Source organism: Oryctolagus cuniculus, chromosome 7, assembly GCF_051225735.1.
Source record: "Oryctolagus cuniculus isolate XC-2025 breed Fujian yellow rabbit chromosome 7, ASM5122573v1, whole genome shotgun sequence".
NCBI lineage: Eukaryota > Metazoa > Chordata > Mammalia > Lagomorpha > Leporidae > Oryctolagus > Oryctolagus cuniculus.
Genome location: NC_142873.1, coordinates 151,701,017 through 151,726,148, shown reverse-complemented (window position 1 = coordinate 151,726,148; position 25,132 = coordinate 151,701,017). Strand labels below are relative to the sequence as shown.

At 56.3% G+C, this 25,132-nt stretch overlaps 1 protein-coding gene across 11 annotated transcripts in view; it reads right to left on the bottom strand.

Annotated features, from left to right (window-relative positions):
* TMCO4 (transmembrane and coiled-coil domains 4) overlaps positions 1 to 9,665 on the bottom strand; it is a 106,593-nt gene extending 96,928 nt beyond the window's left edge. For 6 of the 11 annotated variants that reach the window (XR_016211249.1, XM_089301412.1, XM_002716055.6 and 3 more), the window contains exons 1-2: positions 9,575 to 9,664; positions 929 to 1,076 (exon numbers count right to left, since the gene is read on the bottom strand). The gene's annotated coding sequence lies outside the window, so the exon portion shown is untranslated. Of the gene's footprint in view, positions 1 to 928; positions 1,077 to 1,213; positions 1,238 to 1,360; positions 2,998 to 3,703; positions 4,006 to 9,574 lie in introns of those variants that run through there. The other 5 variants (XM_089301407.1, XM_089301413.1, XM_089301409.1 and 2 more) reach the window with 4 other exon arrangements.
* Positions 9,666 to 25,132: the final 15,467 nt, after the last annotated feature.

Genomic DNA, 25,132 nt, shown 5'->3' with positions numbered 1-25,132 from the left:
GCCATCGCCTGCAGTGCTGGCATCCCATATGGGCGCCGGTTCGAGTCCTGGCTGCTCCTTTTCTAATCCAGCTCTCTGCTATGGCCTGGGAAAGCAATAGAAAATGGCCCAAGTCCTTGGGCCCCTGCACCCACGTGGGAGACCTGGAGGAAGCTTCTGGCTCCTGGCTTCAGATCGGCACAGCTCCAGCCATTGCGGCCAGTTGGGGAGTGAACCAGTGGATGGAAGACCTCTCTCTCTCTCTCTCTCTCTCTGCCTCTTCTCTATCTGTGTAACTCTTTCAAATAAATAAAATTTTTAAAAAGAGATTTCATTTATTTATTTACTTATTTATTTGAAAGGCAGAGACAGAGAGAGAGAAATCTTACATACACTGGCTTACTCCCCAAATGAGTGCAACAGCCCAGGGTGAGTTAGGTGGAAGCCATGAGCCCAGAACTCCATCTGGACCTCCCACGTGGTGGCAGGGACCAAAGTACTCAGGCCCTCACGTGCTGCAGGCACAGTAGCAGGAAGCTGATCACCAGGGTGCTAGAATTTGAACTGGAACTTCAATACGGGTGACACCTGCCAGCTGCCCCACCCCCTTCCCCCAGATTTCTGGGGAGCTGAGTGAAGGCTCATGGGACCTTTCAGTACTAGTTCTGCAACTTCCTGGGTATCTCTAATCATTTTAAAACAACAGTTGAAAAAAACACCACCACAACAGGGTGTATCTAGAATGTTAAAGATTTTTTTAAGGCCTAAGCAAATTATAAATAAATATTCACCTCCACTACCAATTCACCAGTTATTAATCTGACAAAACGCACTGGCACCATGCCACCTGTCGGGGACTCGGCGGGGACGCAGGCTGACAGATGTCAGCCCCCTGCTGAGAGAGAGGCAGTAAAAGAGGAAGTCCAGTGAGAACTTAAATAACACTTACCCGAGTTTTGAGACACAGCCGTGGGCCTCTCCTGCGTCTATGTCCAAAGACGGTGTGTTTAGCTTCTGGATGGTTCTTCAGAGAAATATGTAAATTGTGCTTAGGGAGCAAACTGGAAAAACCAGCCATGGGTCCACAGGGGTGGGACCTGGAGGAGAAAGAGGGAGCAGTTAGCCTGGGGCTCTGGGACGCCTGGCTCTGGGCTGCCCCTCTCTGCCGCCTGGCCCTGACTGTGCCAGCTCCCCTGCCGGGGATGCCTGTCTCAGCAGGGCCAAGGGCACTCACCACTGGCAGGCACAGCCGCGGCACCTCACCCCCCTGGTCTCTCTCTTTGTTCCCTGAGCTGTGGTGCAGGCAGCTCCTGGGTTTGCCTGGGCAGAGAGCAGCCACCGCATCTCTCCCACTTCTGTATCCTGGTGCCCAGGCGGGCACCTGCCACGAGGTGGTGGGTGCTCAGAGAATGCTGGCTGTTCGCACAAAGCAATGAACTGGTTTCCAGGCTTAAGCTCAAGCTCAGTGTCTCTCCCTGCTCATTTTCCAGTGCAGACCTGGAGGGGAAAGCAGGTGGAAAAGAGACCCACAGATATCCCAGGGCCCCAGACCAGGGTCAACCGAGACTTCAGACCACCTGAGCTTCATCTAGGCCAGGCCTGCGCTGCCAGGGAGCAGGACTCCTATGCTGCACCTGTTGATGCCCCGGCAGCGTAGTTGGTAAGTTACCAGTGGTAATGTTCTCCCCGGGGTTGTCACCTTCTCCAGAGCATGGAATATGCTTGTGCTATGACTGAAAATCAGAAATATTCGAACCACAGGCCCAATCGTGTCAGAAAGACACACGCAGGAAAATGGAGCGTGCTCCGACGTTATCTGGGAATGATGAGGCGCCTGAGACTTCTCTGTGGCTTCCAAATTCTCGGCCGTCAATGCGCACGGCTCTGGAACTCTGCAGAGAGCTATCTGTGTACTTCTGTCCCCAGACAGAGGACTGTTAGGTTGTGCAGTAGGATCCGGCTAGGCAGAGGGGAGGGTGGTGATTTAAATTTTTCCCTTTGTGTTATGGGAATTCTCAACATTTTAACATCAAGATCAGGAAAAAAGACATCATTAAAAAGACAGCAGGGTTTGCTAGGACTGGCGCACACGAGCTGGTGAGAAACATTTCTGTGTTTCTCTGCCCAGCTCTGCGTCAGTGCTGTGAATTCCTGAAATTAGCACAGTGGGGATACTTAGGCTGCAGGAATTGACAAATGCTACGAATCAGGGATTTTTATGTTTTCTTTCCTTAGGGAGGTGGTGGGCTGGCATCCCACTGCAACTACAACGTAATTCCAGTTTTGCCTTTAAACAATGGTTCTCAGATGGGGCCTGCGGTGTGGCATCACAGGTAAAGTCCCCGCCTGGGACACTGCATTCCACAGGGGTGTTGGCTTGTGTCCCGGCTGCTCCACTCCCATCCAGCTCCCTACAGATGCACTGGGAAGGAGCGGAAGAGGGCCCAAGGGCATGGGCCCTGCCACCCATGTGGGAGACCCAGACAAACTTCTTGGCTTAGGCCTGGCCCAGCTCTGGCCACTGTGGTCCTCTGGGGAGTGAACCAGCGGATGGAAGATCTTTCTCTGTCTCTTCCTCTCTATATATAATTCTGACTGTCAAATAAACAAGTAAAGCTTTATAGAGCTCCCACCTCCCGTTTCCCCTCCCCCGCTTCCTTTTGGGAAAGAAGCAAACAAAGGCTCCGGAGCACAGGGAAGGCACCAGGACAGCAACAATCGCTGACGCTGGGTGCTGGCGCTGGGGGCTGCAGGTGACTGGGCTTGGCTTTTTCTGTTGTTGGCACTTCCATCATGAGCTTACTGAACCTTTATCATTAGAAAATCTTGAATTAAGACCAATTCTGTCTGTTGATCTTGTGGGAAATAAGCTCACCTGAGACCACTTGCCCACTAAAGTCTGGACTCAAACATGCAGGAAGCAGAAAGCGAGGTCTTAGCGAGGTGACCAGCAGGTGGAAGCAGGCCCACCCTCAGATACTCAACTCCTTTTATTCCTAAGACACAGGATCCCTTCCTGCAGTTCCTCACTAGTTGTGCAAGATTAAATGCCTAGAGCAAGGGGAGGGGGAGGCCGTGGGGCTGGGTGGGGCTGGGTGGGGCTGGGCACGTAGGATGGGGGAGGGGGAGGTTACACATGGGGCCCCAGGCAAACTACAGCTTCTTCAAAAAGGACTCTAACAGCCTTGGAAGCAACCCAGCGTTTCTCATAAAGTGTTGCCCATACCCAACAGCCCTGCAGAGAGAAGGGGGGAGGGGGGGAGGGGGAGGAGGAGGGGAGGAGGAGGGGAGGAGGAGGATGGGAGGGAGAGGGGCAGGAGGGGAGGGGGAGGAGGAGGGAATGGAGAGGGAGGGGGAGGAGGGGAGGGAGCGGGAACGGAATGGAGGGGAAAGAGGGAGAGGAGGAGGAGGGAGGAGAGGGGGAGGGGAGGAGGGGAGAGAGAGAGAGGGAGGAAGAATGAGAATCTCTCTTATTCTGGTTTACTCCCCAAGTGCCTGCAACAGTTGGGGTTGGGCCCACTGAAGCCAGGAGCTGGGAATTTAATCCAGGTCTCCCACGTGCGTGGCAAGGATCCAAATACTTGAGCCACCTGCGACCTCCTAGTGCACACGTTAGCAAGAAGCTAGAATCAGAATAAGGCCAGAGCCGGGACTTGACTCGGGCATCCTGCTCCCACGTAGGCTGTGGGAGTCCCAAGGGGCACCCTAACCCCGTGCCACACACCTGGCCCTGGCAGCTGAGCTTCAAGTGGCTCTGCAGTGCAATGAAATCACCATGAACAGGAAGACGGCGGCAGTGTCGGGGAGGTGAAGCCTAATCGCCTTGGAGCTAAGCAGAGAGAAGCGTTTAGCTGAAGAAACCCTTCACACAGTGCCATCCTTGGGCCTGAAACTGAGGGCAGCGGCTGAATGATCTGACACAGACACACAGACACACACACACAGACACACACACACACACAGACACACACACACTCCCCTACGTAACACACTCTGGAGAGGCTCCGAGGAGGAAGGATTCTAGGGGGGCTTGGTTCAGCCCCCACCACACACACACACACACACACACACACACACACACAATACTCGAGGAGAGAAGCCTGTTCTATCTGGAGGTCTAATTGGAAGCCAGAGGTTAAGCGAGGCATCTTGGGAGGTCTCCATGGCAACAGTCCCAACACAGAGGAACCCAGAAGGTTTCGGACAATCATGTTACAGGACAGAGAGAGAGAGAGAGAGAGAGAGATGCTGGTGCGGAAGGGTGCTCCCATCCCACCCACTTGAGCAGCCCAGAGGGAGGGCGGGAGGGCGGTGTGACAGTCTGCCACCGGGTGGACACTGGGCTCTGGGACTTTGGGGCCACGTTGGCTGCTGCCCCGTCCTCCACGTGGGTCTCGGCAGGTGTCTCCCCACAGTCTCCTGCCCCTTTCTCCTCACCCTTGGGCACTCACCAGGCAGCACTGTCAGACCAGTCTCTTCCCACCCGCCATCCAGGTCCTGACACGGCGATGGGGCGGCCCCTCCCCCTCCCTCCTTCTGCTCTGCCGCCCCCACGCTGCTCCCTGCCCACTCCAGCATGCTCCCACCACACGGCCTTTGCACCGGCTGTCCCCTCTGCCGGCACACACGGCAAACACCCTCACTCCTCCTCATCCTCGCACAAGCCTCACACCTCGGAGAAACCCCTGCCCTGGGCCTCCCCCAGCCCCTTCTCCCTAGGGCTCTGCTTTGTCCACAGCACCCATCAACGTCTGGCAGGTGAGGTGACTGGCCCGTGATGCTCAGCTCCCTCTGCCCGCAAGTGCACAGAGCAGGCTCCCATAAACATTTGGGAGATAATCAAAAAACACCTGCCTGGGAGAATGAGAAAATAACTCAAGAGGCAAATTGGCCTGGACAGGAAGAAGGGGAGATGGAGAAGTCTATCAGTGCACTTGACCCCAGGTTTTCACACTGCTGGACACAGCTCCAGGCACTGCTCTTACCCTGGTGGGCAAGGGGAGACACAGTGTGAACACACAGTGTGAACACATGGTGTGAACAAACCTAGCACCCTTCCTTCAAATCACAACAGCAAATGATGCAGCAATATCACTTCTGGCTCCAGCCCAGGGGACCGACAGCAGCGTCCGAGACATCTGGACACCCCTGTGCATGGCAGCCCCATTCATACCAGCAGCCCTATTCACGTCCAGCTGCTATCCATGGGTGAATGGATAAACAGGTGTGGCACACGCCCGCGAGGGAACACTATGCAGCCTTGAAAAAGGAATTCTGCTGAGTGCTATAAGGTGAATGAACCCTGAAGACATGGTGGACCAAGGCAGCCACAGAAAGATAAACACAGCATGACCGCAAGAACGTGAGGCGTCCATGGCGGTCAAACCTAGGGAGACAGGAGGCAGGACTATGAGGGACCAAGGCTGGGGGAGCTGTACTTTAATGCGTGTGGAGTTTCAGATCTATGTACTGGAAAATCCTAACACCAATGAACTGCACACTTAAAAATGGGTAAGACAGGGGCCGGCACTGTGGCGCAGTGGTGCAGTGGGTTAAGCCTGAAGCACCAGCAGCCTGTATGGGCGCCGGTTCAAGTCCTGGATGCTCCACTTCTGATCTAGCTTCCTAATATGCCTGGGAAAGCAGAAGATGCCCAAGTGTTTGGGCCTCTGCACCCACGTGGGAGACCTGAATGAAACGCCAGGCTCCTGGCTTTGGCTTGGCCCAGTCCTAGCCATTGAAGTCATTTGGGGAGTGAACCAAAGATTGGAAGAGCTCTCTCTCTCTCTCTCTCTCTCTCTCTCTGCCTCTCCTTTATTTGAAAGCCCTGACTTTCAAATAAATAAATAAACCTTAAAATTTTTTTAAACATCGTTACGATGGCAAAGTCCACGGTATGTGCGTTTTATCACAACATCCAACTTCTAAACATTTAACCTGTCACAGTAATGCCTGGTGAATGTTAGCCATGCATCATCTTGCTTCTTCCCAAAACTCAAGGCAGGTACTGTTGGTTCCATTTTATAGACGGGAACAGAGAGGCCATGGGAAACGAAGATCAAGGTCACCACACTAGGAAAACCCGGGAACCCTGTGCCTGGGTCTCAGCCCGAGGCGGCCACTGTAGCTGTGACGCTGTTTTGCTGCTTTGGTGGAGTTCACACTCCAGAGTGGCCCAAAAGATTTCAGACTGGGTTTGAAGACCACGAGGCCAGTGGGGTTGCTGGTCCCATCTGTTCCCAGGCTCAGGCCCCTCTTCCTAGCCTGCTCCAGGAACCTCTGGGATGGGCCCAGCTGCCTTCCCCATTCCCCTCCCCTCTCCCGTCCTCATTCCACGCTACTCTGTGGGCCTGGGTCCCCATGTCCCAGCGGTGCCCTTTTCCCAAAGCACAGTTTGATACTAGAATCTGCTAGGATTTCCTGGAGGCCTGTCCTCAAATCCCACCTCATGAGGAAGAGCCGGCCACTGCACCCATTTTACACACGAGAAAACTGAGGCTCACAGAAACAGAAGCACACGGCCGGCGCCGCGGCTCACTAGGCTAATCCTCCGCCTAGCGGCGCCGGCACACCGGGTTCTAGTCCCGGTCGGGGCGCCGGATTCTGTCCCGGTTGCCCCTCTTCCAGGCCAGCTCTCTGCTGTGGCCAGGGAGTGCAGTGGAGGATGGCCCAGGTGCTTGGGCCCTGCACCCCATGGGAGACCAGGAAAAGCACCTGGCTCCTGGCTCCTGCCATCGGATCAGCGCGGTGCGCCGGCCGCAGCGCGCCGGCCGCGGCGGCCATTGGAGGGTGAACCAACGGCAAAGGAAGACCTTTCTCTCTGTCTCTCTCTCTCACTGTCCACTCTGCCTGTCAAAAAAAATAAAAATTAAAAAAAAAAAAAAAAAAAAAAAAAAAACAGAAGCACACAGATGACAACTGGCAGGCCCAGGACACACCCCAGGCCTGCATGACCTCACACACCAAGTGCTCTTACTAAGGGGCCTTGGGGTCATGCCTTCCTGCCTCTGTCCAGCTGAAGGGGGGCGTGGCCTCCTCCAGGACGTAACGTCCAGTGTGCTTCTGTGCTGGAGAGAATCAGGAGGGCCCAAGCGACAGCGGGTGAAGCATGGGCGTTCCCCCGTCAGAACACCGGCTGGTCATTCATTCATTCAGGGCTACACCAGCGGGGCCGCCGCTCCCCCGGCTCCCTGCACTGCTGGATTTTGCTGATGGAGCCGCCCTGCCCTGACCATGCACGGCAGGTTTACCGGTCTACGCTCAGTCTCTCATTGGAGGAAGCTCCAGCAGGGCAGAGGCTTTGGTGACGTATTCCCTGACGCGTCCCAGGACAGAGCCTGGCAGAGGAGACGCTCAATTCCTAGAGCTCCATGAATGAATGAATGAACACCCACCTCGGCAACTGGGAAAGGCTCGCGCTCACTCGCTTTAGAGAGAGCAAGGCCCCCATCTGCTCACGGGGGACGCCCTGCAGGCAGATGTCACTGCTGAGCACACTGCCACGGGCCCCGGAAGTCATGGGTGCAGTGCCGGGTACAGGCCAGTGCCGGGTACACACAGACATCGAGCCCAGCGAGTTTAACCCGGGAGATGCATGCCCGGGATTCATGGCATGGCGTATCTGGAATGCAGATCTAGGCTGAGCTAAAAGCTGAAGAATGAGGAGGTGCCTACCTGGGAAAAGAGACAGGGAGGAGGAGGAGCAGTCCAGGAGGGCAGGTGCAAAGGCCCTGGGGGTGGGGGGCTGCCTGGGGCACTGGGGTTCTTCAGAAAGGGTCTGAGCTGGAGGGGAGCACCAGGCACAGACGCAGGGCCTTCCGGGGCACACGGAAGCTCTGCTATTTACCCTCAGAAATGAGAAGCCACAGCAGCGCTTTAGGCAGAGCGTGGTACCCTCAGAGGGCCCAGCACCGGCCGGTTAGGTGGAAAGGGGGCTGCAAGGCCCCTCTCCGGCCCCCTTCTGACGGCTGCAACATCTTCAAGGAAGTGAAGCCGCCCCCTCACCTGCAGCTGCAACTCACAATAGCAGTGTCTACAAAAACACTGGCAGGACGACCACAGTGACAAACCACAAACCACCCGACCGGTTTCTCAGGCCCCACATCTGCAAGCCAAGGTGCTGCTCCACCTTGCAGTCCCGGGGAGGAGGAGGGAGAGCTTTAGCCTCAGAAGAAATCCCCCAGGCAACTAATTAGTCAACTGTGCCCTTCCAGCCACCCCTGGGCTCAGCAGGGCGGGGGGGAGTCCCATAATCCTGTGACAACCTGGGAGAGAGGTATTTTACAAACGAGGCACAGGGGGGTGAGGTAGCTCGCCCAGGGCAGTCAGTGACACAGCTGCAAAGCTGGGACATGAGCCCGCCTCTATGTGACATCGATGAAACGCTGAGTGTGGGATGTGAGCATCCCGCTAGGGGGACCAGGCAGGGGACCCTGGCCTCCGTGCCCGCCTCTTGGTTCTCTCCACTGGGAGCAGTAACAGGTTATCCACAGTCCTACAGCCCCTAAATAAACAGGCACTTGCCTATGACTGATCTGGCAAGGCCCCCCACGGAGGCCCGGCTCTGGGCTGCACCTCACCACCTGCAAAGCATTCTGGGGGTCCCTGTCCTATGACCAACAATCGGAGAGGTGAAGGGACACACTCAAGGTCACACAGCTAGGAAAGGACAGGTCCAGGCTTCCAGCTCTGCTGGCTCCAAGGTTAGATTAGGGCCACCTAAGGACACTCTACCCACCTACCCTGCCCCTCCCCCACCCCACACGATTGGGGGTTGTGGGGGAGCACAGGCCAGCTGAGGCATCCGGATGAGGCCCGAGAGCGCCCACGCTCAGCGGGCCTGGGGACCTTCAGAGTCACCTTGTCACCTGAGACAAACTCCGGGCCTGAACAGGAGCACGTGCATATGTGGTGAACGGATGGGGCCCCCCAAACGGAAAGGGGTGACTGCCCGTTTTCGGCAGCGAAATGACGCTGAGTTAGGGACCGGAGCCGCGCGGTCCTGCTCTGAGTTAGGCAGGAGGGGTGTACCCCGTCCTCCCTCCGGGTCTGACCCGCACGGCTGGGCACGGTCGTGCAGGGCAAGGGCGCTGTGCCCCACACTGGGTCACGCTCCGCAGGCAGCAACCCAGGTTCCCGTGCCCCTTTCCTGCCGGTGCGCTCCTGGGGAGACCACTACGTCTCTCCGAGCCTCAGTTTACCCAGTAGCACAACCCTCCCCGGCTGCAGCCACAGGCAGCAGGACTGGACCGCGCAGGCCGGCTCCTCTCCAGGGAAGGCCGTGTGCAGTGCCTCATGACCCTGCATGACCTTGGCCAAGGCTTCTTCCTCCCCAGTCCGACGCCCTCACTGACCAAGGAGGCGTCCTCTACAGGCTCACGGCCTCAGTTTCCCCGTCGGCCGCCTGCCCGCAGGACCTCTGCGGGCACTTCCGGCTTTGAAATAGAACCCGCCACCCCCGGGGCAGCCCCAAGTCAGGGCAGCTCTGGAGAGCGCGCACCGCTTCCTGGTGGGTCCGCTGCCCATGGGGGCGGGGACGGGCCCGGGGTCCGGCGGCGCGAGGCCACCGCGGCCAGGCAGCTCCCGGCCCCCTTACCTGCAGGCGGCGGCGCACAGGCTGCAGCGCAGGCGGCGCGAGCTCCTCCCGCCCGGCCCGCCCCGGCCCTGCCCGCCCCGCCGCGCCCCGCCCCGCCGCTGCCCTGCCCGCCCCGGCTCAGGCTCCGGCCCGACCCGGCCCGCCGCCTGCGCAGCCCGCCCCGAGCGCGCCGGGTCGCCGCCGGACGGGTGTGCGTGCGTCCGGGGCGCGGAGGCGCGGGGCCTTCCGGGCCTGGCTGCCCCGCGGAGCGTCCGGCTCGGCCCGCCGCCGTCCTCCGCCGTCTGCCACGACAGGGCTGCCGGGGAAGGGAAGGCGTGAAACCTGCATGGGGCCGGGAGCGGCGCCCTTCGGCCCTGGCCTCTGTCTCGGCGGGAGGCGCTCACGCAGGGCCTGGGCCGGGCAGAGAGGGGAGGGCCCCAAAGCTTGGATGGAAATCTGCGAAAATACATCTTTTTTTTTTTTTTATTGTTATTTATTTGAAAGGCAGAGTTAGAGAGAGACAGAGATAAAGAGGTCTTTATTGCTGGTTCACTCCACAAATGACCACAATGGCCAGGGCTGGGCCAGGCTGAAGCCAGGAGCCAGGAGCTTCTTCCAGGTGTCCCACTTGGGTGCAGGGGCCCAAGCACTCGGGCCATCCTTGTTGCTTTCCCAGGTGCATTAGCAGGGAGCTGGATCAGAAGTGGAGCCGTGGGTCTCCAACCAGCACCTGCGGGTTGCTTAACCTGCTAAGCCACAATACCCTGGAAAATATATCTTGTCAGGCTAAAGGACCACCGCGGAAGCCGCTCTCTGCCTGTGTAGACAGCACTTTGAAGTTCTATCCCTGACTTCTTTTTGATTTCTCTATTGCTGTGTTCTGTCCAGCCTCACTGGACTGGAGGGTCCCGTGCCTGGGACCCTACCCCCTGACCACCTTTTAATCCACCACTGTTTCCTGATTTTCCTTCCTGTCCCCACTGGAAGCGACAGCGCGTCCAGTCACTGCACCACATCCACTGTGCACCTGCTGCTGTGTGCCGGGTGCGTGCTAACGGCCTTGGACTCGCACACCAGGCTTCCAGGCCTGATCTAATTGCAGCATTCTCCACTCTGCAATGATCCTGTGCATTTTCCTGTTCTCCAGGTCTGGTCTGCCACCCCCACTAGAATTTAAGATCAGCTCCGCTCCCCGGCCCCTGCAGAGTGAAGGCCATGGCTGCTTTGTGCTGTGCGCCTGCGCAGCAATGGCCAGAGCCCGTGGCTGGCACTTGGATCCAACACAGGATCTCCGTTCAGGATCACCCGGTGGGAGGAAGGATGGGTCTCGTTCCCCCAGCAACCCTGTGAGTTTTCATCACCCAGGAGAGGAAGGAGAGGCTTGGGTCTGAAGCCACAGAGTCAGCGTGGGGACAATGAGGCATGAGGCCCTCAAAGAGCTGAAGCCACACCAGCGCTGTGAGTGGCAGGTGTCCTGGGCAGGGCTTGGCACCTGGGGCTCATGCACGTTGTGGGACCAGGCACCACCCTGTGGACACACCTGCCTCTGGACACTGGACCCAGTGACGGCCGTTGCCTACCACCTACCCTTGAGCCCAGGCACCCCCACTGCCCACCGGAGCTGGTGTGATTGTTAGGAAACCAGCGCAGTTGTAGCCAGCTGGCCGCATGGCCCAGCTACCTGAGCCAGGCTCCACCCCCATCCTAATGGGATTCTCTGCTCCTGCTTCCCTGCCCGCCCTCAGGCAAAGTTTTAAAAGGGCCTGTTCCTGAACACATGCTCTCTTGGTCCTTCTCTCTTGGCCTCTCTTGGCTCCTCTCCTCCTCTCATCTCTCTTCTCCCTCCTCTCTGTCTCTCTCTCTTACAGTCTCCTTCTCTCTTTTTCCTTCACCACCCCTTCACTCCGGTCTGTAGGGTGTTCCCCAATAAACCCTTTCCCTTACTCCGGTGTCCGGTGTGCTTTGCGACGGCTGACATTAAGATATAACAGTGATAATCAAGGCTCCAGGTAGGGAAGGTGGAGAAAGTATGCTTATTGCTTGTGGCGTAGGCCTCGGAGGCGATGCAGGGTGGTCCCAGGTGATGTCCCCCGAGATGATCCCAGAGAGCACATTAGCGGGAAACTGGATGGGAAGCGGAGGTGGGGACTCCATCCCACGCACTCCAGAATGGGTTGCAGGCATCTCGAGTGGCAGCTTAACCAGCTGCGCCACAACACCCACCCACTCCCAGTAAAATGCTTTCTTACCAGCTCTCCCCAGAGGAATGTTTAGGGGCCGTGTTGGAAAGGGGAGCCTTTTAAGTAGCCATTGACTGGTCCATCAGGATTTACTGAGTGGGTTCTAGGCCTCGAAGACCCATCGAGGGAAAGCGCCAGAGTTCTTTTGGCAGCGGAATCACGGCGCTGTGGTTCGAGCTGGGGCCCGGGAGAGGAGAGGTGGGTAATAAGCAAGCAGCAGGCAGAGCCATAAGGAAAACGCAAAGCAGGGGGCAGTGCTTGTGGTGGAATGAGGTGAAAAGGTCATATCAAGATGGCCGCTGAGGTGAAAAGGTCATGCCAAGATGGCCGCTAACAACAGAAACTGCCTGGCAACAGGCCGTGATTGGATGGCTTCGGAAATCACATGACAATAGAGGAAACCACAGGACAACAGAGCCTGACTGACAGCAGGCTGTGATTGGATGGTTTCAGAAACTGCCTGGCAACAGAGCCTGACTCACAACAGGCTGTGATTGGATGGCTTTGGAAACTGCCTGGCAGCAGGCTGTGCTTGGTTAGGGCATAGACTGCCCCTTGTCCGGATTGGCTGCCTTGGCTATATAAGCAGCTGTAGCAATTGAAATAAACGAGTCTGCGGGCTGCTGGCCTCAGGCCTGCTTTCATCTGACTCCTGGTGTCTGTGTGGTGACTCCACGCCTCTTGCCCCCACCACACTCCTCCTCTCAGAACGAATCCTCTCAGAAGAAATCAACAGCAACAAGTGCTGTTGCCAATGAGGGGCCAGGGGACACCTACTGGTGACCTGAGGCAAGGGGGAAGCCACAGGGATATGGGGACAGAGCATCCCAGGCTGACCCAGCTGAGGCTGTGATGGAGAGAAACAGATGGGTTACCATCAAGGGGCGGATCTTAGCGAGCTACTTACAAATGCTGATGCTTGGGCTTTGGGGTTAGCAAGTAAAGATATATTGTTTTATTTGAATTACAGATACTCAGTGAATACATTTTTTTAGTGTATTATGCCCCAGTCCTGCATGGTACTTACTTATACTAAACTATTATTCATTGTGTATGTGAAACGCAAGAGGAATTGGCAGACTCCTGTTTGACCTGGTGATCCTACTTGGGCCCTGCACTGAGAGACTCTGATTCCATTGGTCAGGGATCAGGCCAGGCACGGGTATTGGTCACAAGGCCATCAGGTGTTCCTAATGTGTGCCCCGAGTTGGCATTTGCTGATGTTGAGCCTTGTCTGTCTGGTCAGGGCTAAGAGTGGAGAGGTGGAGAGGGTTCAGGGCAGTGAACAGACGGGATTCTTGTGGCTGCCGTGGAGAGGACAAAGGGACGAGAGCAGAGGTCCCAGGGCAGGGCCCTGTGTTGGTTGAGTTCCTACCGTGGGCTGGCGCAGCGGTTTGCACATGGTTTGTACCCTATGTTTCTTGTGCTGGAAGTCTGGTCCCCATGGGTGTGGTAGTGGAAGTGGGGGGCTCCAGGAGGTGGGCCTAGTGGGAGGTGTTGGGTCACGGCTACCCCTGTGAAGGGGCTGATGCTGGCCTTGGGCTGGGCTAGGCCCTGTGGGAGTAGATCTGCCTTCTGCAAGAGGGAGTTGTTATGGAAGAGCAAGCCCAGCCGCTCCCTGCTCTTGCTCCTCGCTCACCTTGGCCTCTCCCCCATGCTCACTCCCACCAGGAGATGTGTCCACCCTGAGGCTGTGGCCGGCATCTGTGCCCGTGCCATGCTCTTGCACCGCCAGAGCTGTGAGTTAGATAAACCTCTCCTTGATAAAGCACCCCATCTCAGGTATTTTGTTACAGCAACACAGAATGCACCGAGACTTCAAGGCACAGTAAAAGGACAATTATGGTGGCGGAATTGTTGGGTCCTGCCCCAGACCTACCCAGTTTAGAGCTCCTTAGGGGTGTGGGAGCTGGGGGATTCATATTTTACACAACACCCCCCCCCCCCCGGATTCTGATGACCAATCAGATTTGGAACAACTGAGTATTGGATGCCCTTCTCCCAGAGATTGTAGAAACTACCAGGAATACTGTTTAGGAAGTGTTGTCCTGGTGACTGGCTCTATGAGCTTTCCGTAAGTACGTAAGATTTTATTTATTTACTTGAGGGGTAGAGTTGCAGACAGACAGAGGGAGGGGGAGGGGAGAGAGAGAGATTGATCTTCCATCCACTGGTTCACTCCCCAGATGGCCGCAATGGCCAGAGCTGAGTTGATCTGAAGCCAGGAGCCAGGAGCTTCTTCCACACATGTGCAGGGGCCCAAGCACTTGGGCCATCTTCTACTGCTTTCCCAGGCTATAGCAGAGAGCTGGATTGGAAGAGGAGCAGCCAGGACTCAACCAGTGCCCATATGGGATGCCAGCACTGCAGGCGGAGGCCTAGTCTACTATACCACAGTGCCAGCCCCTCTATGTACTTTTATATCATTGGATCCTATGCGCCATATACTGTCTTTAGCCCCATTTCTCAGAGGACAGAGTTGAGGCTCAGAGATGTTTAATAACTTAGCTGGGCTCACAGAGCTACAAGGTGGCAGAGGCAGGATTGAAACCCAGGTCAGGCTGGTTCTGCTACCCTGCCTTCTCCTCGGCCTGAATAGCCACACAGGGTCAAAGATAATCAGATCAGTGCAGATAACGGGTCTCCGGTGGGAGAAGCCGACTTTGCTCTGTCCCGTTGAGGTCTGCTCTTCTGAGACCCAGGCGAGGCCCAGCCCGGGCACTTGCCGAAAGGACACGGATTCTGGGGGTGATGTCATTGGAGGCAGCCCCATACCCTTTCCTGCAGCGTATCCTCACGAGGCCGTTGTTGAACTTGGGACAGCTTGATGCAAAAGGCCTCTTAGCATTGCTTTCCTAACCACACTCAGATCCAGACAGGGCTCCGTGGGCAGAGCCTGGCCACTCCGCCGAGGGAAGGCAGGGGTGGAGGGCGTGCAGATGGTGTGTGTTGACTATGGGTGTTGCATTGCTGAGCAATCTCTTGTGTGTGTATCCAGGCCTCTTGGACCCAAAGAACTGAACAACTTTTTGATTATCGGATCATCAGCTGGAACTGGCAGAGCTAAGTGGCGAGGGTTGGGCAAAGCCGTATGAGTTAACCTTTCCCCCATCCTCATGTTAAGTAATAATTTTGAGGTCCCCAACCTTATCTCTTACACAGAAGCTTGGGGGATGGGTTCTCCCTACTTCTTATCTCAGCTTTGCACTTGGCCCTGGTCTGTTAGTGCTACTGAGTGAGGCCTGTATTCCTGGGCAGCACAGGATACCTGTAGCTGGTACGTGAGTGTGCATTGCACCACCTCTCGTCACACAGTGAGAACCTTACTCCCCTCGGTCCTTATTCTGCTGACAACACAGTTTGATGCTATCGACTCTTTAAAACTCCTCCAACATTTGCAATGCTTCCTTTTTATTTTTTAAAGTACTTATTTATTTATTTGAAAGGCAGATGACAGAGAGAGGAAGAAAGAGAGGAGAGTTTCCATCCACTGGTTCACTCCTCAAGCGCCTACAACAGCCAGGGCTAGGTCAGGCAGAAGCCAGGAGCCAGGAACTCCACCTGGGTCACCCATGTGAGTGGCAAGGGGCCCAAGAACTTGGGCCACTGTCTGCTGTCTCCCAGGGGTGTTAGCAGGGAGCTGGATCGGAAGTGGAGCAGCTGGGACTCAAACTGGCACCCATATAGGTGCAAGGGGTGGTTTAATCCACTGCACCACAGTGCTGGCCCCGAGTCTTCCTTTTTAATGAAGGGAAAGCAGGCTTCAGCTCAAGCCTGTGCTATTTCATACACTGATTTGGATCTAAGCATGCTATTTATTTATTTAGCAATCTTGGGACTTTATCTTGGGAAAATTTTGCAAGATGGTTCAGAGTGCTTATCTAACCCTTCTTTCAGTTCCCCACAATGTTAGCCTCTTAATATAACCGTGACACATCTGTCAAGACTAAGAAATCAGGGGCCGGCACCATGGCTCACTTGTTTAATCTTCTGCCTGTGGCGCCAGCATCCCATGTGGGCTCCGGGTTCTGGTCCCGGTTGCTCCTCTTCCAGTCCAGCTCTCTGCTGTGGCCCGGGAGGGCAATGGAAGATGGTCCAAGTGCTTGGGCCCCTGCACCTGCATGAGAGACCAGGAAGAAGGCTCCTGGCTTCGGATCAGCGCAGCACTGGCCTTAGCAGCCATCTGGGGAATGAACCAATGGAAGGAAGACCTTTCTCTCTGTCTCTCTTTCTCACTGTCTATAACTCTACCTGTCAAAAAAAAAAAAAAAAAAAAAGACTAAGAAATCAGTAAGGGTATGTTACTGTTAACTACAATAGAGACTTCATCATCTGATTTCCCACTAATGTCATCAGTGTCCCAGAATCCATTGCATTTGGTGTTGTTCATTCTTTATTTTCAGCATTGATTTCATTTATTATGTTTTTAATTCCTTTCTGTAAGGACAAATGATCCTGGTCCTCTGTTTAAGCATATAAACACTATTTATTTATTTAAAAGGCAGAGCCATGGAGAGAGAAGGAGAGATGGAGAGATGGAGAAATGGCCACAATAGCCAGGGCTGGGCCAGGCTGAATGCAGGAGCCAGGAGCTCCGTCCTCATCTCCCACGTGGGTGGTCGGGTCCAAGTACTTGGGTCCTCATCTGCTGCCTCCAAGGTGCATTCGCAGGGAACTGGATCAGAAGTGGAGCAGCCAGGACTTGAACTGGCGCTCTGATACGGGATGCTAGCGTCAAGGCGGCAGCTTGACCCGCTGCACGCAGCGCCGCCCTGCGATATATCTCCCCTTGAAACATTAAGCGAAATGGCAGGACTTGTTAGTAACAGTCATGGCAGTGTGCAGATACAGTGACAAATCCTGCATCTCCTCTGGGTTGGATTCACCCACAGGAAGATCCTCCCATGAAGTCGGAAGTGGGTGAGCAGCCAGTCTGGGGTCTCAAACCAGTGATCAGAAGCTAAGAGTTGATTAGGATGTGCAGTCACTGCTAGAAATACCAACTGCTGACCAACAGAGAGGCCTAAGTCCTAATGACACAAATGACTGATGGGACCCACAGGACGGAGATGAGTGGCTCCAGGGTCAGTGCAGTCTCTCAGGGATGCCAGCAAACATCTAAGCTCTTTTTTTTTTTTTAAGACTTATTTGTTTATTTTAAAGGCAGAGATACAGAGAAAGAAGGAAAGAGAGAGAGAGAGAGAGAGAGAGAGAAGGAGAGAGAGAGAGATCGACCTTCCATCCACTGGTTCACTCCCCAAATGGCTGCAATGACCAGGGCTGGGCCAGGTTGAAGCCAGGAGCTTCTTCCAGGTCTCCCACGTGGGTGCAGGGGCCCAACAACCCGGACCACCTTCCACTGCTTTCCCAGGCACCTTAGCAGAGAGCTGGATCAAAAGTGGAGCAGCCGAGACTCAAATGGGCTCCCATATGGGATGCCGATGCTGCAGGTAAGGCTTAGCCTTCTACACCACAGCACGGGCCCCACACCTAAGCTCTGAACATCTCTAGTCATCCTCAGCACGTTGGCTGTTGTCCTTCATCACGTGGCCCAAGGGCATCTCCTGTGGTTCTGAGCGTCATCCCGTCCAGTAGTGTTTGAGAGCAGGACGGGAGAGGGAAAAGGGGCTGCTCCTCACCTGCACGTCCTCGTGGGCTTCTCCCTCGTGGGCAGCGGGAAGTCTCAGAAGCCCACTGGTCTGGATCACACAGCCAGTCCAGCTCTCTAGGATCTGCGAAAACAAAGACTGGGCAGAGGAGAGGGGTGCAGACGCCCGTGGAGGGACGAGACCAGTCCTCACGTTTGTGGAGTTTGGGGCTGGGGGACAGAATGACCACAGAAACCTTGTCCTGCCCCGACAGGTAGACTTCCAGACCACCTGGAAGACCAGGTTGGAATTGAGAATCCTTCAGCTTTTCCAAGTTCTGGCCCCTGGATTATCACCCATCTTGCTTCTCTTCCCATCCTCGGCTCCATCTCACATGCGGGCTGTGGTAACTCAGGCCACGTATCCAGGCTCTGCCTACCTGCTGGGGTTTGGAGGTGTTGTGCCCCCCAAGGTTCGTGTGCTAAGAGCTTGCTCTCCAGGGTGTCAGTACTGGGAGGTGGCAATCTTTAAGAGGTGGAGCCTAGTGGGAGGTCCTTAGGCCATTGGGGGCGTGGCCTAAAAGGGATGTGGAATCCTAGCCTCTCATTGGCTTCCTATTTTGAGATGTGATCCCTTCCTGCCACGGGGGCTCCTGCCATTCACCAAAGCCAAGCTGATGCACACCTCATGCCCTTGAATCTCCAGAAGTGTGAGCTAAATAAACCTCTTTTCTGTATAAAAATCAGCCTTCCTCAGGGATTTTGCTGTAGTAACGGGAAATGGACAACCGGCTGCCTCTTGGCGCTTCCTTGACCCCAGCAGTGTGCGTCCCTTGGGAGAAGGGGTTAGAGAACAGGCTCTTTCCTGCAGGGTGGGAATCAGCTTGGGGGCCGGGGGCGGGGGGTTGGGGTGCCAGGGAGGCAGAGTGCAGACGTAGGTGGGACATCCTCTTGGCCTTGGGGACTCCTGTCTCCACTGGGATGGGTATGGCTAGAGGCGGGCCCACTGGTGGGTATTGGTTGGGGACGTGGCTGCAAGGCCAAACCAGCTTTCTCTTTGGGCAGAAGATGGCATGGCTGTTGAGCAGGTGGCCCTCTGTGCTGCCCCAGCGTCGACTCAGTCGGGCCAAGAGACTTTCATCCTTGTCTCTGTAGGACTTGATCCAATGCCTGGTGTGTGTGCTACTCAGTGCCTGTTTAGTTAATGAAGGAATGGATGAGCGAGTGAATTCACTCTTAGTGCCATTTGTAGATGCCCTGCATCCCCTGTCTCCAGGGACTGGATTCTGCTGGGCACCACAGTCTGCACGAGAAACCCCGGGGCAGGGGGGTCAGTCCAGTGTCCAAGGCAGAGCCGCGGCCCGGAAAGTTCTAGGCTCTTTCTGTGTTGGACCCATGCGCCCCTCTATGCTCAAGTGACCCCGATAGACACACGTCCCTGCGCCCTGCTGCAGACCCCTTGCCCCCTACAGGGTCTGCAATATCGGAGTTTCCAGAGAACTCGGCGCCCACCTGAACCAAGCCTTCCACACGTGCCGTGGAGCCCCCCTGCCTCTGGCACACAGGACCCTGCACCACTGCGCCTCTCCCCCCAAGACCCCTGCTGACACCCACTCTGGCCCTAATGCCTCTGCTTCCTTTGCGGGCTCATGCTTCCCTCACACCATGACCGTCTTCTGGCTCTTTTTTTTTTTTTTTTTTTTTTTTAATTTTTTGACAGGCAGAGTGGACAGTGAGAGAGAGAGACAGAGAGAAAGGTCTTCCTTTGCCGTTGGTTCACCCTCCAATGGCCGCCGCGGCCAGCACGCTGCGGCCGGCGCACCGCGCTGATCCGATGGCAGGAGCCAGGAGCCAGGTGCTTTTCCTGGTCTCCCATGGGGTGCAGGGCCCAAGCACCTGGGCCATCCTCCACTGCACTCCCTGGCCACAGCAGAGAGCTGGCCTGGAAGAGGGGCAACCGGGACAGAATCTGGTTCCCCGACCGGGACTAGAACCCGGTGTGCCGGCGCTGCTAGGCGGAGGATTAGCCTAGTGAGCCGCGGCGCCGGCCGTCTTCTAGCTCTTGAAACCCAACCCCAGCTGCAGGGCCAAGCCAGTTCCCAGCTCCTTCGAGAGCCTTGCCCTGCTGCCACACCCCTTGCTCCTGTCTTCCCTGGGAGTCACATGCCTGCCCCCGGGCGCTCTCCCACTGGATGCTCGGCAGAGCCCGGGGGCCTCACGGTGCACCAGGGTCGGGAAGGGCAGGGCAGGTGTCTATTGGAACTCCCGAGACAGCTACTTCATTTAAAGAGAGGGCTATCATCATATACTAATAACACAGATCAAAAATAAAGAGAGCTTTATGTTGAAGGGTAGGACCGGCATTGTTGTGGGCAGGGAAGACGTGCGTGGCTACAGCTGGGCCGCACGACTTGGAGGTCAGGACCCAGGGCCACTCACTGTGCCGCTCAGGCCTCACTCTGTCTTCTTCTCTATCAAAGCCATTAGTTTCTCTTTCCCATGTCCAGCCTCCTCCCTCTGACATGCACACGGCTCCATGGGGGCTGCTCTCACTTTCACTCTGCACGACCCTGTAACTCAGGCACCTGACAATGAGTCAGGGCTCCTTTGCTTGCAATTGAGACAAACCAGCTCCGTGGTTGGTTTTAAGCAAAGATAGGGAATTTATGGACTCCTGCAACTATGGAGAAGTCCAGAGGAGTGTCGGTTGCAGGCGTGGCCAGATCTAGGTGTTCAGAAAGAGATGAAGAACCTCTCGAGATGTCACCGGACTCAGCTTTCTTCTGGGTCGGCTTTACGCACAGGAAAAATCCTCCTGGGGGATGGGTGGCAGATGGTCACCAGAGGAACATTCTACCTGCTCAGCAACTCTGGTGGTGAGAGCCCTGCCTGCAGGAAGTGTCAGCAAGAGTCGGGCAGAGCTGCCACCAGCTCGGCCTTGAACCAGACACTGTGGCCGGGAGACATGACGTTCTGATTGGCAGGCTTGGGACACATGCCCCGAAGACAAACATGGCATTGTTGCCACGAGAGCCCGCCTGCCCTGAGATTGAGTGGGAGGGTGCAGCCCCTCAGAGAGAGCCCCGATCAGGTGGGAGGTGCACCTGCAATGGGCAGTGGTAGGGGCGGGGAGGGGCTCTGTCGCTCCCCCTCTTCGTGGAGGAGCGACACAGGACCCTGCGCTGTTCCTTCGTCTGCTCGGCCCTCCCCGGGTTTGCTGCTGGTTCTTCCCGGGTTGGCTACTGTCCCTTCCACCTCCGTGGAAGGGCAGTTCCCCCTGCCACATTCCCCACTTCCGTAGGGGAGCGGCACACCGCCGGCCGGCTCTCTCGGGGGCTGCACAGGTGTTCCCTTAGATGTTCCCCTTAGATGTTCCTCGTGCATGCCGTCTCTCTCCTCCTTTATAGTCCTCCTCTGCCAATCCCAACTCGGCTGCCCACACGCCGAGTACGCTGCTCTCCTCCAATCAGGAGCAGGTCCTGCTGTTTATTGGCTGAACTGGAGGCAGCTGTGTAGAAGCTGTTTTCGTCTCTCCCAGCGCCATATTGTGGGAGAGCAGATGCATAGAATAAGTCTTAATTCCAGTAACTCAGTCCAGTCCGGGTTGCTCCCCACAGGGCTCGCATTCAGGCCGCTCCCACAGCCTCTCTGTGGGGTGATCGGTTACTGTGTCTTCCCGATGCCCCCAGCACCCTCCCTCGCTGGAGGACCTGCTCCTCCCCTAACTATGAGATTCTGTTGGAACCACCAGTCCCAGCCCTGTGGGGACAAAGGAAGGCCAGTGACGGAAGGGGACCCATCAGAGACCTTTCTGGGGGTCTTACATCATTTAACCAAAGGAAGAAAGCCTGCTGCTTTACTTCTGGAGGTGGAGGTAAAGCCAAGAGGACGTGAGTAGGAGTGGCCCAATTTCTGATCCCGAGGAAAAAGCTGCTCAGAGAAGACTACCACCCAAAGGCACAGGGAAAGGAGCCCAAAGTGGAGAGAAACGTCTCGAAGACGCATCGGCGCTGCGAGGTCCCGTGGGAAGCTGCCTTGGGCCGTTGTTCGGCTGAACCAGCCAATCTGTTCCTCTCTGCCTGCTAAGGCAGCTAGGATTTCATGGACGTGTCCATGTGCCAGGCTTCCACAGAGGATCTCCTGGGATGCTCACAATTTCTGATTATTTCTCCATTTTACAGATGTGGGAACTGAGGTGCGGAGATGTTAAGAGGCTTAGTCATGCAGCTAGGAAGTAGTGGGATTCAAACTAAACACAGCCACCTGCCAAGTGCTAAATCCCTTGGCGTGGATGGGGCAGGTATCCCAACACAGGATTAGTACCAGGTGCTGCAGGCTCTTAGCTTCTAGTACAGGTGCACCTTGACTGGCAACGGGTACGTCCTGATAAAACTGTTACAAGCTGAAAGTATTGTCAACAGAAAACTCATCCAATACCCTTCACCGACCACACATCCTAGCTGACCTGGGCATCCCGCTCCTAGGCCCCGCACCAGCTTAGGCTGGTTCTCGGGAGCGTGTGGAAGCGGGGGTCAGAGGTCCCTGCTCCCTGGCCTGTGGCCTTCCTTAGGCTACGCAAGGCCTGCAGTGCATGGCCGGGGGTGGGGGGTGGGAGTGGTTTCAGCAGCAGGGGCCGGGACAGCAACGCCATGGTCACAGGTGTTGATTGCAGGTAACCGGAACCCGTGTTACTTGTTGGGACGGAACCTGAGGCTTTACCGAGTCAGGGCCGGGGGGGGGGGGGGCTACCGGAGGATTCTAGGGGTCACTGGCTCCAGACCCAAAGTTCTGGAAGAGTGTCTGGCATCACTTAGATCAGGTGACCCAGATCACGTGACAGTGCTGGTGAGATGGGGGAGGGGGGCGGGGGGCAGAGGAAGGACCAGGAGGCCCCAGCGGCTGCCAGTGCAATTCACCCTTCAGCGAGACTGGACACAGGGCAGCTTCCTCGGAAAGGGAGATGAGGGTGGGGGTGTGGCTGCAGGCCACGGGACGGAGGGGCGCCGTGCACACCCCGCAGCCCCGTCCTCTCTAAGCAGACAAGCCCTGGCGTGGGGACCTCCAGGGTCTGGAAGCCAAGCTTGCCTGCCTCTCAGCAGATGGCAGTGGGAAGTGCCCAGAGCTTGGAGTCAAACGGACTCTTCACATCTTAGTTCCTCACCCGTTTTGTGGCCTTGGGCCAGTGCCTGGACCCCTGGGTGTTGACCTTCTCATCTGAGAACCGTGGATAACAAGTCAGCCATTCTGGTTTGTCTTTTTTTTTTTTTTTATTTAATTATTTTTTTGACAGGCAGAGTGGACAGTGAGAGAGACAGAGAGAAAGGTCTTCCTTTGCCGTTGGTTCATCCTCCAATGGCCGCCGCGGTCAGCGTACCGCGCTGATCCGAAGGCAGGAGCCAGGTGCTTCTCCTGGTCTCCCATGGGGTGCAGGGCCCAAGTACTTGGGCCATCCTCCACTGCACTCCTGGGCTACAGCAAAGAGCTGGCCTGGAAGAGGGGCAACCGGGACAGAATCCGGCGCCCCAACTGGGACTAGAACCCGGTGTGCCGGCACCGCAAGGCAGAGGGTTAGCCTATTGAGCCACGGTGCCGGCCATATTTTATTTATTTTAAAGGCAGAGTTGTAGAGAGAGAGGGAGAGAGGAAGAGATGGAGAGAGAGAACTTTGATCTGCTTGTTCACTCCCCAAATGGCTGCGATGGCCAGGGCTGGGCCAGGCTGAAGCCAGGAACCAGGAGCTTCTTCCAGGTGTCCCACGTGGGTGCAGAGGCCCCAACACTTGGGCCATCTTCTGCTGCTTTCCCAGGTGCCTTAGCAGGGAGCCGGGTTGGAAGTGGAGCAGCTGGGACTCATTTGGGATGCCAGCATCCAACGCGATGCCTTAACCTGTTACACCACAGCCCTGGCCCCAACTCGGCCACGTTGCACCGACTCAGGATAATTTAGGGACCATAGACTCCAACTGCAGTTCCATCTGTAACGTACCAGGCATTTTGGGGGAAGCACAGGGCTTCTCTGATCCTTGATTTCCCGTCTACATCGACAGAAGAAAGGCGGACTCAATGTGAGTCAGACTTGACTTTGACCTGATGTTGCTGTGATCTGCTGTAAGAGTCTGACCCCGTTACTCAGCTGAACTAAAAGTAGCCCAGCAGGGTGGATGTTGTGGTACAGCGGAGTTAAACTGCCAAGGGGGTGCCCGTATCCCATGTTAGAGTGCTAGTTCAAGTCCCAGCGACTTCGCTCTTCCAATCCAGCCAGGAGCCTGGAGCTTCCGCCAGGTCTCCCATGTGAGCACAGAGGCCCAAGGACTCGGGCCATCTTCTGCTGCCTTCCCAGACCACAGCAGGGAGCTGGATCGGAAGTGGAACAGCTGGGACTCCAAGTGGTGCTCATATGGGATGCTGGCATTGCAAGTGGTGGCTTAACCCGGCCCCCAAATGTCCCCTCTTTATGTCACCAGTTGTACGGGGTCAGGACCCGCTCAGAAAGAACTCACTTTAATTTGGTGATTCTGTAAAAACCCTGTTTCTGAATCAGGCCAGGTTCTGAGGCCCTGGGGGGAGGAACTACAGCTTCTCTTCCCTGGGGGCTGGGCAGGGGAAGTCAGCTCCCACCTCACAGCAGGTGCTCCCCCCCTACCAGCTGAGACGATGACTCAGAGCAGGCCTCGTGAAGATCTGTGGAGTCAGTGACGGGATGCAGCCTGGTGGTGTTTTTAATTCTTCAGCGAATTCCCTACGAATCCCAGAGCTGCCCCCGGTCCTGGCTTCGGATCAGCCCAGCTCTGGCTGCTGGGGAGTGAACCAGGAGATGGAAGACCCTTTCTCTCTCTCTCTCTCTCTCTCTCTCTCTCTCTCTCTCCCCTATCTCTGCCTCTGCCTCTCTGTAACTCTGCCTTTCAAATAAGTAAATAAATCTTTAAAAAAATTGAATTATCTGGCCAGAGCTGAACAGCATCTCCTGGCCCCCAGCAATGAATCAGGGCTGCAAGGGGTGGGACGGGCGTGGCTCCAGGGCTTGGGAGACCTGTGGGTTCCGGTGGCCTTAGGCCCAGGTACCCGCCCCACCAGGAAACTGTAACCAAATGAGGGAATGCCCGCCCTTAATTCTCCACCCTTAGGGGAAGGGGTTCATATGCCTTGAGCATATATGGTGTGCCCAGAATGTTCTATCAGGTACAGCAAAGTGACTCAGACTCCTGCAGTCTTCCTGTGGCGCGGCCCTGGGCCTCTCTGTGCCCCAGGGTCCTCGCTGATAGATCTGGGGCCACCCTAGCACCTACCTTACCTACAGCGCACGTGATAACGGAGGTGACACACTTGGCACAGCACCGCCAGATGCAGTCAGCACACAGTGTTGTGGCAGAGCTGTTGACAGAGGAGCGGGCTCTGGGCTGTAATCAGTCTGTTATCACAGCAGTGCTGGTGCTGCAGGCCCTCAGCCCTGGCTCTCTTCCCGCCTCCTCCCTCTCTGCTCTACTTCCTTAGGATCCAAAGTGCTCCTCCACCGGGGGTTTTCGGAGTCCCCCAGCGACCCTAGGGGACTGGGACCCTAGCCGCTGTCTTGTGGGTGAGGGACCTGAGACTCAGAGAGGTGCGGCGAATCATCGGTGTTTGGGAGGCAGGACTTCAGGCCGGGCAGATGGGTCTGGGGGGCGCATGGCCGCCCCCTGCCCCTGCAGTTCCTCTCCATCCTTAGGAGCTGAACGCGGGCTTCTCCCTGAGGTTGGCCTGCCTGGCGAGCTGCCTC